Below are 14,660 nucleotides of genomic sequence, written 5' to 3' on the forward strand. Positions count from 1 at the left end.
CTTGTGGCATCATATTGTTTGTCTGTGTGTCTGGCGGTGTCTCTGTCTCTCTGATGCGGGGTCGGGAGCCGCAGAGTTCAGTGACCATAAGATCGGAGGAAGGTCAGCAGACACAGGCCTCGGTGGCACACCTCAAGGTAACCCACATATCCATCACATTATCACAGAACGTCTCCCGTGGGCCTCAAATACCAACTTGGGGTTAATAATGACCATTGGGATGTTTCAAAATCATGGTTGAAAACAAGACTATAAACGATCAGCTTTTTTTCAGCACTAAGAATTAACTGTTTTGCAGAGAATTCAAACAAAAACGTTTCCTTTTAAATCTGGGTGTAAGTGCGTTCTGTGTACACAGTACTTGGCGTATGTAGACGCACAGAACAGACTGCAGTATGCGTACATACGTAATACAAAGGTCACATGAGAACACATAAAACTTTTATGTGATCATAAAATAAAACAATATAATTATTTATATAAATATTTATTTTCAAATATAATTTGCGTTTTCAGAATTCTTGTTACATTATTTACATTAAGATGCTTTCAAAGTGTACTGTACATACAGTACGTTTTAAAAGTATATATTGCAGACAGTTGTTTTGTGATACATAGTGACGCACATAGGTGGAACTTTATTTTTTTTTAATCCAGTGTTTTTTTATTTTTCAACAATACAAGCAAAAGAGCAGAAGTAAAGAAAATCAAAACAAGCATCACCTATCTATCTATCTATCTATCTATCTATCTATCTATCTATCTATCTATCTCTCATATCTATCTATCTATCTATCTATCTATCTATCTGTCTGTCTGTCTGTCTGTCTGTCTGTCAATCTATCTATCTAGCTATCTATCTATTTCATATCTATCTATCTATCTATCTATCTCTCATATCTATATATCTCATATCTATCTATCTATCTATCTATCTATCTATCTATCTATCTATCTATCTATCTATCTATCTATCTATCTATCTGTCTGTCTGTGTCTATCTATCTATCTAGCTATCTATCTCTCTATTTCATATCTATCTATCTATATATCTATCTATCTCTCTCTCATATTATCTGTCTGTCTATCTATCTATCTATCTATCTATCTATCTATCTATCTATTTATCTATCTATCTCTCATATCTATCTATCTATCTATCTCTCTCTCATATTATCTAACTATCTATCTATCTATCTATCTATCTATCTATCTATCTATCTATCTATCTATCTGTCTGTCTGTGTCTATCTATCTATCTAGCTATCTATCTCTCTATTTCATATCTATCTATCTATATATCTATCTCTCTCTCATATTATCTGTCTGTCTATCTATCTATCTATCTATCTATCTATCTATCTATCTATCTATTTATCTATCTATCTCTCATATCTATCTATCTATCTCTCTCTCATATTATCTATCTATCTATCTATCTATCTATCTATCTATCTATCTATCTATCTATCTATCTATGAGTCCAGCTCAGCAGCAGCCCCATAATACTCTGTTAAATAATAATATTGTATGCATTGAAATGGGGAAAAATACATCTTGTGGACTAAAATAAAAATGGATTTATTCTTTGATCAAAGGTTATGCATTGCTGAAACCCAGTAAGTTCTTGACTATTTTTCATACTTGAACTCTGGTCTGTGCAGGTAGAAAAAAAAAAGGGTTGTGTGATTTGATAGCGGCTTTATGACGATGGTGATGTTGGGAGTCCCCTCTTTCATACTCTATAGCCCCCTGAGACGTTATTCTCTGGTGATCATGTACTAAAAACAATGTAGCAGTTCAAATAGCTTCCTCATATTCTTTTCCCCTTATACATTTCATCGCTCTGAAGCAATTTCCTATTAGGAATCCTTCTTATAAGGACCAGCTCAAGTCTCTAAAAACAATAAAGGGTCAAATCCTTCTTCATAGTATTCTTTCTGTGATGTGGAAGCCAATAGGAGAACTCTGATAAAAAATTTAACTGAAGGTCTGTTTTTATTCCCGAGTCAGCCTCAACTCATCCCTTTTACCACCATAGACAAATAATCTACATCAGGTGCACTCTGCTTCCTGTGTGCCATCATCAAAGAGTGTAAAACCAGGCGGCTTTGTCTCCCCGCTCTCTAACTACAGTCAGTGACCATGGTGAGAAAAAGTGTCAGTTAACTATGAGGAAGCTGGTTCATATACAGAGATCAGGCGTGGAACATCAATTACTTTCTGATCATCCAAACAGAATGATATTATTGGATCACTGTCTTCTGTGCCACAGGAAGTGGTTATGTTGACTGAGGTTTCCTCTCTGATGGAAGAGACTCTAAAGAAGTGGGCACACTGTATAATAAAAAGACTTAAAGCATCTCCATATAGCCATAATAGCCACCAGTCATCTGGGAGCTCTCTAGTAGGTTATTTTTTAACGTTGGGGCACATTGGGCTGTATCGCCCCTTTTTGCACCAATGGCTGATACTGATACTTCCATTTTTACTTTTCAATTACTCATGTTGCATGTAGGCTTCGAAAATAAAAAAAATAAGCACTGAAAGTAGGATCGAGCTATGAGCTAACTGAAATTAAAATTCTGATTTCAGAACCCTGTTTATTAACTGACATAATCCCATAAGTGGCTCCCGAAAGATCATAATCTGACTATATCAGATATCCCCGCGGTACCTTTGAACCTAACGCTCCACCAGGCCAGCTGTGCGCATGTGACCTGGAACTGAGAGCAGACTTTTGAGCCTTCATTTCTAGTTAGTAAATTTTAAAAAAATTACAAATCTTTATACCTTCTGTCGAAGTCGTATAATTGGATGAACGAAAGTATATTGGTTAATATTGTTTTGCCGTGCGATTGCGATCCGTACGCCACGTAAACACGTGGCATGGTGCGATCGCATGGTAAAATACGCACGCACACACTCGCATAACAGCATTTAGTTATTTATATAATTCATATTCATATTGGTTTCGTTACACTGTAATTTATGAGCAGATAGTATTTGGTTTATTATTAGTCTATATATATAATGATTATATGTACATTTCAGTGATATTCAGGGTTCAGGTTTTAGGAAAGGTATCATGCCTGGTATCATATTAAAACCCTATTCATCAGCAGCTGTCCGGTTCCATCGCCGAAGAGATCGCATATTGCATACTCTAGTTATTGATGTTAGGGAATAAACCTTTGTATGATGCTGGCTATGAAATGCTAATTTACTGAGATGTAACTGATGCATTGGCGGGAAGAAAGGAGCTCATCCCCTGGAGAGACGACCCCCACCTTTGGATTCCTTAGATTGAATCAGCCTATGACCTGTTTAGCCTGGACCCATCTGATGTCTGAACCTATAGAAGCTACGTCATCTCTATTGTTCACTGTAACACTGTACTGTATATATAATAGCTGCACCCCCACCAGCCTCAGACTTCACTGATCACAGTATTCAAGGGTGAATCACTGTCCAGGGGTGCCCGTGGTTAGCGCAGCGAGCGCATGCGATAGCAGCGGTATGTATGTATCTTTTGGTATTGGCTGTACTGTACTGATAAATAATATAATAATGTATCGAATTGTTGACTATTTACATCTGCTAAAATAAATCCCTTTGTGCGTTAGAAACACAATACAATCGCTTGGGCAATGCTTATTTGAAAACGATAGAATTACTTTAATACTTCCAAATAAAAACATATTTTTAATGGTTTTGTTCTGTTATTACCATCCTGAGATACTTGTTACGTAGACTTCCCTATGCAACGGTAATAATAGTGTTAGAGCTGGCAGCAGCCCCAGTCATATATTGAGCAAATAGGGCTCTTTGCAAATGAATAAATAAGACAGTGTGTGTCCATGTATTGCAGGAGCATTACTTACATAAGCTTAAGCTGGCTCAGAGGACTAGTAACCTGGTTCTCTGCTTGTAGAGATGGTCAAGGTCTTAGTTCAAATCCCCAAACAGCTGTAGCTTTTGTACCTTGGATTTTACACCTGGCTTGTTGAAGACATTGTGGAAAAATCTCCCCTCCTTGCTTACAGCATATGTTGGCTCAGATGACTAGTAGGCAGGTGCTCTACTGACAGCAATGGAAGAGTTCTTGGTTTGAGTCCTAAGGTGGGTTTTATTTTTAGGCATTTGAATGTTGCATCAGGCTGGTTGATAACATTGAGAAAAATATCTAGAAACACTGATGCACCAGGATGAATTATGCAGCTTATGGAGATTCACCTCCATAAGCTTAAGCTGGCTCAGAGGACTAATACCCTGGTTCTCTGCTTGTAGAGATGGTCAAGTTCTTAGTTCAAATCCCCAGGGAGAGGCGGGGTGTAGAGTAGTTGGGGGAGTGGAGTGGAGGAGAGTAGAGTGGAGTAGAGCGGTGGGGTGTAGAGTAGCTGGTAGGGGAGTAGAGCAGTGGGGTGTAGGGGAGTGGAGGGGAGTAGAGTAGTTGGGAGGGGTGTAGAGTAGTGGGGAGGGGTGTAGATGCAAGTAGAGTAGTGGGGTGGGGTGTAGAGTAGTTGGGAGGGGTGTAGAGTAGAGAAGTGGGGAGTAGTTGGGAGGGGTGTAGAGTAGTGGGGAGTAGAGTAGTGGGGAGGGGTGTAGAGGCAAGTAGAGTAGTGGGGAGGGGTGTAGAGGCAAGTAGAGTAGCTGGGAGGGGAGCAGTTGGGTGGGGTGTAGAGGAGTGGTGGGGTGTAGTGGGGAGTAGAGTAGTTGGGTGGGGTGTAGAGTAGTGGGGAGGGGTGTAGAGGCAAGTAGAGTAGTGGGGAGGGGTGTAGAGGCAAGTAGAGTAGCTGGGAGTAGAGGCAAGTAGAGTAGTGGGGAGGGGAGTAGAGTAGTTGGGTGGGGTGCAGGGGAGCAGAGTAGAGTGGGGTGTAGAGGGGAGTAGAGGTGAGTAGTGGGGAGGGGTGTAGAGGCAAGTAGAGTAGTGGGGAGGGGTGTAGAGGCGGGGAGGGGAGTAGAGTAGTTGGGTGGGGTGTAGGGGAGCAGTGTAGAGGAGTAGAGGTGAGTAGTGAGTAGTGGGGAGGGGTGTAGAGGCAAGTAGAGTAGTGGGGAGGGGTGTAGAGGCAAGTAGAGTAGTTGGGTGGGGTGTAGAGGAGTGGTGGGGTGTAGTGGGGAGTAGAGTAGTTGGGTGGGGTGTAGAGTAGTGGGGAGGGGTGTAGAGGCAAGTAGAGTAGTGGGGAGGGGTGTAGAGGCAAGTAGAGTAGTGGGGAGGGGTGTAGAGGCAAGTGGAGTAGAGGCAAGTAGATTAGTGGGGAGGGGAGTAGAGTAGTTGGGTGGGGTGTAGGGGAGCAGTGTAGAGGAGTAGAGTGGGGTGTAGAGGGGAGTAGAGGTGAGTAGTGGGGAGGGGTGTAGAGGCAAGTAGAGTAGTGGGGAGGGGTGTAGAGGCAAGTAGAGTAGCTGGGAGTAGAGGCAAGTAGAGTAGTGGGGAGGGGAGTAGAGGCAAGTAGAGTAGTGGGGAGGGGAGTAGAGTAGTTGGGTGGGGTGTAGGGGAGCAGAGTAGAGAGGGGAGTAGAGGTGAGTAGTGGGGAGGGGTGTAGAGGCAAGTAGAGTAGTGGGGAGGGGTGTAGAGGCGAGTAGAGTAGTTGGGTGGGGTGTAGAGTAGTGGGGAGGGGAGTAGAGGCAAGTAGAGTAGTGGGGAGGGGTGTGGAGGCAAGTAGAGTAGTGGGGAGGGGTGTAGAGGCAAGTGGAGTAGAGGCAAGTAGAGTAGTGGGGAGGGGAGTAGAGTAGTTGGGTGGGGTGTAGGGGAGCAGTGTAGAGGAGTAGAGTGGGGAGTAGAGGTGAGTAGTGGGGAGGGGTGTAGAGGCAAGTAGAGTAGCTGGGAGTAGAGGCGAGTAGTGGGGAGGGGAGTAGAGTAGAGTAGTTGGGTGGGGTGTAGGGGAGCAGAGTAGAGAGGGGAGTAGAGGGGAGGGGTGTAGAGGCAAGTAGAGTAGTGGGGAGGGGTGTGGAGGCAAGTAGAGTAGTGGGGAGGGGTGTAGAGGCAAGTAGAGTAGTGGGGAGGGGAGTAGAGTAGTTGGGTGGGGTGTAGGGGAGCAGTGTAGAGGAGTAGAGTGGGGTGTAGAGGGGAGTAGAGGTGAGTAGCTGGAAGGGGAGTAGAGGCAAAAAGAGGGGTGTAGAGTAGCTGGGAGGGGTTTACACTCTACACTGCTCCCCTACACCAACCTCTACTCCCCACCCCTTTACACCCCTCCCAACTGCTCTACTTGCCTCTACTCCCCTCCCCTCCCCACTACTCTACTCCCCACCCCTTTACACCCCTCCCAACTGCTCTACTTGCCTCTACTCCCCTCCCAACTACTCTACTCCCCACCCCTTTACACCCCTCCCAACTGCTCTACTTGCCTCTACTCCACTCCCCACCCCTTTACACCCCTCCCAACTGCTCTACTTCCCTCCCCACTACTCTACTTGCCTCTACTCCCCTCCCAACTACTCTACTCCCCACCCCTTTACACCCCTCCCAACTGCTCTACTTGCCTCTACTCCCCTCCCAACTACTCTACTCCCCACCCCTTTACACCCCTCCCAACTGCTCTACTTGCCTCTACTCTACTCCCCACCCCTTTACACCCCTCCCAACTACTCTACTCCCCACCCAACTACTCTACACCCCTCCCAACTGCTCTACTCCCCTCCCAACTACTCTACTCCCCACCCCTTTACACCCCTCCCAACTACTCTACTCCCCACCCCTTTACACCCCTCCCAACTGCTCTACTTGCCTCTACTCCCCTCCCAACTACTCTACTCCCCTCCCCACTACTCTAGAGTAGTGGGGAGGGGTGTAGAGTAGTTGGGAGGGGAGTAGAGTAGCTGGTGGGGTTGTGGAGGAGGGGAGTGGAGCGGTGGGGGGGAGGGGAATAGAGTAGAGTGGTGGGGTGGGGTGTAGAGTAGAGTAATGGGGAGGGGAGTAGAGTAGTTGGGAGGGGTGTAGAGTAGAGTAGCTGGATCTCCACCACAGCAGTCTGGCTACTAATCAACTGAGCTAACTGAGCCAGTACATGACAAAGCAGCAGTGGGTCTTTTATCAACGCCATCAATGGGCCTGGAGCAGAATAAAAGGATCTGCAACTGATAACTGGCTGGGGATTTGAACAAGGGAACCCATACACTGTAAACAGATCACCTATCTACTGTGCCACCAGGCTATAACAGTTATAGAGAGACTTTTCTCGTGGACTTTAGCAAGCCTGTTGCAATATGAAAAATGCTAAAGAGGAAGACACTCGGAATTCGAAGCAGGGCCTCTACTATGACAGCCCATGGGCACCTCATTACTGTCAACTGAGCTAACATACTCATTGTCTTCAATCAGTCTGCCTCAACATTCAATTTACTAAATTTCCTTAATATATTGGTTGGTGCATGACATTGAGCAGTGAAGGATGATCTGTCTTTATTCACATTGAGGGCATGAGTTAGTGGGCAAGCAGTAAAGTGCTCAACTGACAGCAGAGTCAATATTGTGAATAGAATAGTCTAATGACAAGTTAATGTAAGAAAGAGTTGTCTTTTCATATATTGGACACAAGAGCCAAGTATATTAAAGAATGCTAGACAAATAAACACTACAAGGAGACAACCCATTAAACAGCCCACAGATCAGGCTAATGACATAGGAAAGACCAGCAAGCCTGTCTGGGGATTCAAACCAGGACCTCATGCATCACAGTCAGCAACCCTGGCCACTAGTCCACTGAGCCAGGACATGATGCATGCAGCAGTTAGACTGTTATCAAAGCAATTAAGGGGCCTGCAGCAAAATCAAAGAAGCTGTAAATGTTGTCTGGCTGGGGATTCAAACAAGGGAACCTACATAAACCATAAACAGATCACCTATCTACTGGCCACCAAGCTAGAACAGTTGCTGCAGATGTGGAGAGACTTTTCTCATGGACGTCATCAAGCCTGTTGCAACATAAAATGTACTAAAAAGGAAGCCACTTGGAATTCAAAGCAGGGCCTGTACTATGAGTGTCCATGGGCACCTCACTACTAGTCAACTGAGCTAACTTATATTTTTCTCATTGTCTTCAATCAGCTGCAACATTCAATGTACTAAAATGAAACCTGACAAGGGATTCAAACCAGAGACTCTTTGTTTGCTGAAAGGAACGAAACTGGTTACCAGCCTGCTGAGCCATTTCTTCTTTAGGTAAGGTGATAGACTTTTCTCACTGTCTTCAGTCAGTCTGCTGCAACATTCAATTTACTAAAATTAAACCAGACAGGGGATTCAAACCAAAGCCTCCTCTATCTTTGCAAGTAAAGTTCCTGGTTACTAGCCCACTGAGCCACTTCTTCTAAGTAAGGTGATAGACTTTGGTGATAGACTTTCCCACTGTCTTCAGTCAGTAATTTTGCATCAGGAATGGACCATGTTTCTGAACTGCAAGTCCCAGTAAACTCAATAAATCTCTATTTGACCATAAATAGAGAGAGTTCTGCCACAACTGGAGTCCTCTATTTCTCTGACTGCAAAAGCCTTTGGTATCTGATTATCTTATATTTCTACATAGGTACCGTTGGTGCTTTGAAACAATGGTGTCAAATCATTCTGCTCTGTGGTGAGGTTTGTACATGTCAAGGACTATAGGACGGTGAAGGTGACAAGTGATATGTGGAGTGATGATGATGGTGTAGCTTACTTCTCCAATAGACAAATCACAGCTGGGGGCAGTTTGTGGTAATGGTTAAAGAGAGACCTTTGGGGCCTCCTCACTGTTGGGGCAGTTAGTGAGAGAGACAAATATTTAATTAGGTACAATGACGTTATAACTGAGTTAGCTACAAACCTGAAAATACCTGTGTGATGAATTTCAGATATTACTGTATAAGATAGACACAAAGGGCCTGATTCATTAAGGAACGTAAATGCCAATAAGTGCCGTATGTTGCGTAAAAATTTTCTGCACATGCCCAGAAACAAACCAGACCCCAGAGAGAGCAGCAACGTCCAATTCATCTTTGAGCACAAAGGACCCCACTACAGACTACAATTCCAGGGCCGGATCAGGGAAGGAAATGGGCATATGCATGTAGTCAGTGTACAGTAAGGGCGTGCCAAGCTTCAGTGCAATCAGCAGCGTCCGATTCAAGCTTAGTGCATCTGAAAGGACGTGTTTTTCTCTCATATCACTTGCTCCAGGGCAGGTGTAAGTGCCGATTACTAGTGATGACGGCTGTGTATACATGCTACAACATGTGTTTGTAATGAGGAGCAACTGTAAAAATGCATTTTATGTACAGTAGACATTAATAACATACTGATAAATTTAATTTATGGAGAGAAAAAAAATGTATTTTTTTAATGTTTTGTCATTAATAATTATAACTGGTGACATTAATTGAGTATTTTTGTTTGTTTCTGTGCGTGACTTTATCTTGCACATATATATTGAACTTATCCTGCAGTGTATTGTTTGTTAGAGCAGAGCGGACCTAGACCCGTATTAATCAGCAGAGGCAGGTCCAGATTAAGGGTCACATGGCCCTGGGGCTGAAAATTAAAAGGGCCTGTCGTGAAAAGTGCCGTCCCACCGGAGGTGTGGCAAGTGATGTGCGGGTGTGGCCAGCTGTGTGTGGGTGTGGCCAGCTTGCACTTCCCTCCAACCACACAGTCATGGCCAAAAGTTTTGAGAATGACACCAGTATTGGTTTTCACATAGTTTGCTGTTTCAGTGTTTTTAGACCTTTTTGTCAGATGTTGCTATGTTATACTGAAGTAAAATTACAAGCATTTCATAAGTGTCAAAGGCTTTGATTGACAATTACATTAAGTTTATGCAAATAGTCAATATTTGCAGTGTTGATCTTTGTTTTTGAAGACCTCTGCAATCCGCCCTGGCATGCTGTCAATCAACTTCTAAGCAACATAATGACTGATGACCGCCCATTCTTGCCTAATCAATGCTTGGAGTTTGTCAGAATTTGTGGGGTTTTTGTCCACCCGCCTCTTGAGGATTGACTACAAGTTCTCAATGGGCTTAAGGTTTGCGGAGTTGCCTGGCCATGGACCCAGTTAGTGGTCTGTCTTACAGGTTGATGTTTGTAAACCGAATCTAAATTATTCTTTGTTGATGCCCCCCACACTCTTACACCCCTCCACAAACTCCATCCCAGCTCGGGCTTTCTCTGCCCGCGCCTCCCCCCCCTACTGTTGCTGCGCCTCGTAGCAATACTTTCCTTCCTCTCCGAAGTCTAGCAACCATAGGCCGGTCACCCTATGTCCGGCCTTCCTTTCTTCTCCCTGGCTGGTTGCAGACGGCTTAAACTTAACCTTATTCCTTGCCCCCTAACCTTTCCTAATTTTATTCATGCTCTCATGCCTTTCCCGCTAAAATGTGTACCCGTCGTGATCCATAAAGGGTCGGGGATACGGGGGAGCCCCTTGGTAAAGCATTCAGGCTATCTCCTACAACTTGTCTTTTAAGTTACTGACAGTCAATGTTAAGGGGTTGAATACACCCCAGAAACACACTACACTTCTAGCCGCCCTTAAAAAGTCTCATGCAGATATAGTTTTCCTGCAAGAGACCCATTTAACCGAACCTCATGCAACACTCCGAGGAAGGCTCTTCTTGCAGACTTTTTTCGCCTCGGCTGCTTCTAAGCATCGGGGTGTGGCCATCCTGGTTAGACCATCTGTCCCACTGGTGGTGTGCCGCTCAATTACGGATCCGAAGGGTCGTTATCTTATGCTTATAGGCACACTGGGCCAGCTCCCGGTCACCCTGGTATGCTGCTATGCCCCAAACACCGCCCAAACCTCCTTTCTCCAGAGACTTTTCAGCCGTATACACAAACATGCCGAAGGCCATTTGCTTATGGGAGGCGACTTCAACATGATTCTAGATCCCTCTCTAGATAGATCACCATTGCCCGCACCTTCATCTCAATCCCAGGCACACTCTGCACGGCAGGCTACTAGATTTGCCTCGTTATTAAAGGAGAATTCTCTTCTGGATGCTTGGCGGGTAGTTAATGGCACTGATAGGGGTTACACTTTTTACTCTCACCCCCATAATGTATACACTCTAATAGATTACTTCCTAGTTGACGCTAAACTAGCTTCCAAACTTCGCGGAGCTGGGGTTCACCCGTTCGCCTGGACAGACCACATGGGCATTTCTTTCCAGTTGGACATAGGAAATCTCCCCAAGCGAAGTCCAAACTGGCGCTTGGATGATTCTCTCTTGCTGAATCCTGCGACATGTTTAGAGATTGCAGAGGCCCTTACTGAATTCTTTAATCTTAATGAAACCCCTGAAGTATCTTTGTCCACGATCTGGGAGGCACATAAAGCCACAATCCGTGGACGCCTTATTAGCATAGCCTCATCCTGACATAAGGAAGAGCGAGAGCAGATATCCACACTGGAAGCTCGTCTTCTCTCCCTGCTCACCCAGCATCAAGGTTCATTAGACCAGTCACATCTGAGGGAGTTGACGATAGTGAGGGGCCAGCTCAATGCGGTACTATCCAAAAAAACAGCCCGTACCTTCAAATGGACTCAGCATTTCTTTTATGAGAAAGGTGATAAGGCGGACTCTCTGCTGGCGCGGAAACTCCGTCAGAGGCGCACACGTAACGCAATCTCGTCTATCAAGAACTCTCAAGGGCAATTAACATATAACCCAAACGCTATTCTGAAGGAATTTCAGGCATACTACTCTTCTTTATACAACTTGATGCCTACAACCCAGCACCTCCTGATTTAGATAGGAAAATAAACGCCTACCTGCGCTCGTGTAAACTCCCGCAACTATCTGAATCGGAAATTGAATTTCTCAGTTCTGATATAACAAACGAGGAAACTATTATAGCTTTACGTAGTATGAAAACAGCCTCTGCCCCAGGGCCGGATGGCTTTCCTGCCAAATATTATAAGAAATTTGCAGGGGTCCTTAGTCCAAAGCTGACTGCTTGGTTTAACTCTATTCTTGATGGGGCCCCCTTTGACCTGGCCACGACCCGAGCCCGGATTACCGTTATACTGAAGAAGGGCAGAGACCCCTCTCTCTGTAGTAGCTATCGCCCCATATCCTTACTCAACGTAGATTTGAAAATATATGCTAAAGTCCTTGCAAATAGAGTAAATTGTATCCTCCCGAAATTAGTACACCCCGATCAGGTTGGATTTGTCCCAGGCCGGCAAGCAGCAGACAACACCAGACGGACTATAGACCTATGAGCGTAAGCTACCCTCCCTCCTTTTATCCCTTGATGCCAAAAAGGCATTCGACTGCATTGGCTGGTCCTTCATGATGAAGACCCTCTCAGCTTATGGCTTCAAGGACCGCTTTCTTAAAGGGGTCTCCGCTCTGTATGTCAATCCAACCGCTTCTGTCCAGGGGAATGGGTGTTCCTCCGCATCCTTTCAAATCCAAAATGGAACGCGACAAGGCTGCCCCCTCTCCCCACTTCTGTTCGCACTCACCATTGAACCCTTGGCTTTGAAAATACGACAAAACCCGACATCTCTGGCATACAACTATCCTCCAGCATCTATAAGATTGCGCTCTACGCAGATGATATCCTCCTACCCATTACTAATCCCCTAACATCGTTACCAAACCTCGACAACTTTTCGACAGTCTCTAACTTCAAGGTCAACACGGCCAAGACGGATATCCTGGATCTCAATATCCCACTGAAGCTGAAGCAGCTTCTGGAGCTAAATTTTACATTTCACTGGAATTCCCATAGTATCAAATATCTGGGTATAGCAATTACTAGAAAGGTAGAAGACCTCTACCAAGCAAACTACCCCCCATTGATAGCGTGTCTTAAAAAAGACCAGATTTCCTGGGACAAGCTGATAATCTCTTGGGTGGGCCGGATTACATCAGTAAAGATGAATTTGCTCCCCAGGCTGCTTTACCTTTTCCATACCCTCCCCACAGGGCCGGATTAAGGGAATGGAGGCCCCTGGGCTAAGGGGCCCTCCATTCCCCGCGAGGCCCCCAATGTGAGCCGTCCACCGCCCCCCCGCCCCCTGCGAGGATCCCCCCAAGCACTTACCTGTCAGTGCAGTCCTCCGTCCCGGCGCGCTGTAAGCTCCTTACTGAGGAGATCTCGCGAGAGTTCATGAACTCTCGCGAGATATCCTCAGTAAGCAGACTACAGCGCGCCGGGACGGAGGACTGCACTGACAGTACTCAGCAGCATTGATCGGGCCGGGGGCGCCCCCGCCCCCGACCGATCAATAATGCTGCTGAGGAGTTTGAAGGGCCCCCTGGATGCCCGAGGCCCCTGGGCTATAGCCCAGTTAGACCTCGGGTTAATCCGGCCCTGCCTCCCCATCAAAGTTCCTCCCTCTACCTTTAAAATGCTACAAACTTCTATCATGCGCTTTATTTGGTCAAATAAGAGACCCAGGATCTCTGCACGTATCCTACAACGCTCTCCCATGGCAGGTGGCCTCGGCATACCAAATCTTCGCAACTATTACTATGCAGCGCGTTTGGCCCAGTGTGTCCAATGGCACTCCCCGCCTGGTACCAGGGTCTGGGTTGATATAGAATCAGATCTATTAGGAGGCTCACCGATTTGTTCTATCCTCTGGCTCTCAGCTGCACAGCGTCCAGCCCTCTCTCGAACCTAGCCAGTAATAGCCCTTTCCCTTTCACTCTGGTCTCGGTGTAGTAGAATGGCGTCTCTATCTCCCGCACCCCAGCTTTCACACCAGGTCTATCACGTCCTATGTGCGCAAAATGGGCAGGGGAAGGTAAATTTCTACTGCTAAACCACATAACAAGGACCCAAACGTTTCCTCAGTTCTCGGAATTGTCTGAGCGGTGCGGGTTCACGATGGGACAGTTCCACCAATACTTGCAAATCAGACACTATCACCAACAGGTCAAGGCCCAGTTGTCTGCCAGACCCCCACTGTGTTTGAGAACTTATGCCTATCAGGACCATTCTCAAAAGGTCTAATCTTAACACTATACAATGCCCTAATTCCTATCTCCACGGAGACCAAGGATCGTTTTCAGACTCAGTGGGAGGCAGATTTGGGAGCACCCCTAGATCCAGAAGAGTGGTCGGACATCTATGAGTGGACAGCACGTTGTTCCATAAATGTCCGCATCAAAGAAAATGTCAATAAATTGCTACATAGATGGCACTACGTCCCCTCTAGGCTCCATATTATATATCCTCAAACAAGTCCAACATGTTGGAGAGACTGTGGCCACACTGGCACCTTCATGCCCACTTGGTGGGACTGTCCCAAATTGCGCCCGTTCTGGGCGGAGGTTCTCGCACTAGCAACAGCTATCCTCGATACTCCTGTACCCTCCGATCCTAAGCAAGTATTACTGCCTCTACTTCTCCCAGACCTTCCAACACACACCCATAAGCTTCTTCGGCATATAATCAGTGCAGCTACCTGCCAAATAGCTGCTTACTGGACGAACCCCACGCCTCCAATGCTCCAAATGGTCTGTGGTCGAGTTTGGCACAACTATCAGATGGAATACATCACCTGCGTGCTTAGGCGCTCCTCCGTGTCCTTCAACAAAATCTGGTCTCCATGGGCTTCATATTGCAATCAACCCCTGCTTCAATTCTAGTCGTATTGGATTTGCTACTGGAAATCCCAGATCGAATTATCACCTTCTGCTAAAATCTTAAAAGCGTGAATTCCCCCTCCC

The sequence above is a fragment of the Mixophyes fleayi genome, chromosome 9 (genome assembly GCF_038048845.1).
Source record: "Mixophyes fleayi isolate aMixFle1 chromosome 9, aMixFle1.hap1, whole genome shotgun sequence".
In the NCBI taxonomy this organism is placed as follows: Eukaryota; Metazoa; Chordata; class Amphibia; order Anura; family Limnodynastidae; genus Mixophyes; species Mixophyes fleayi.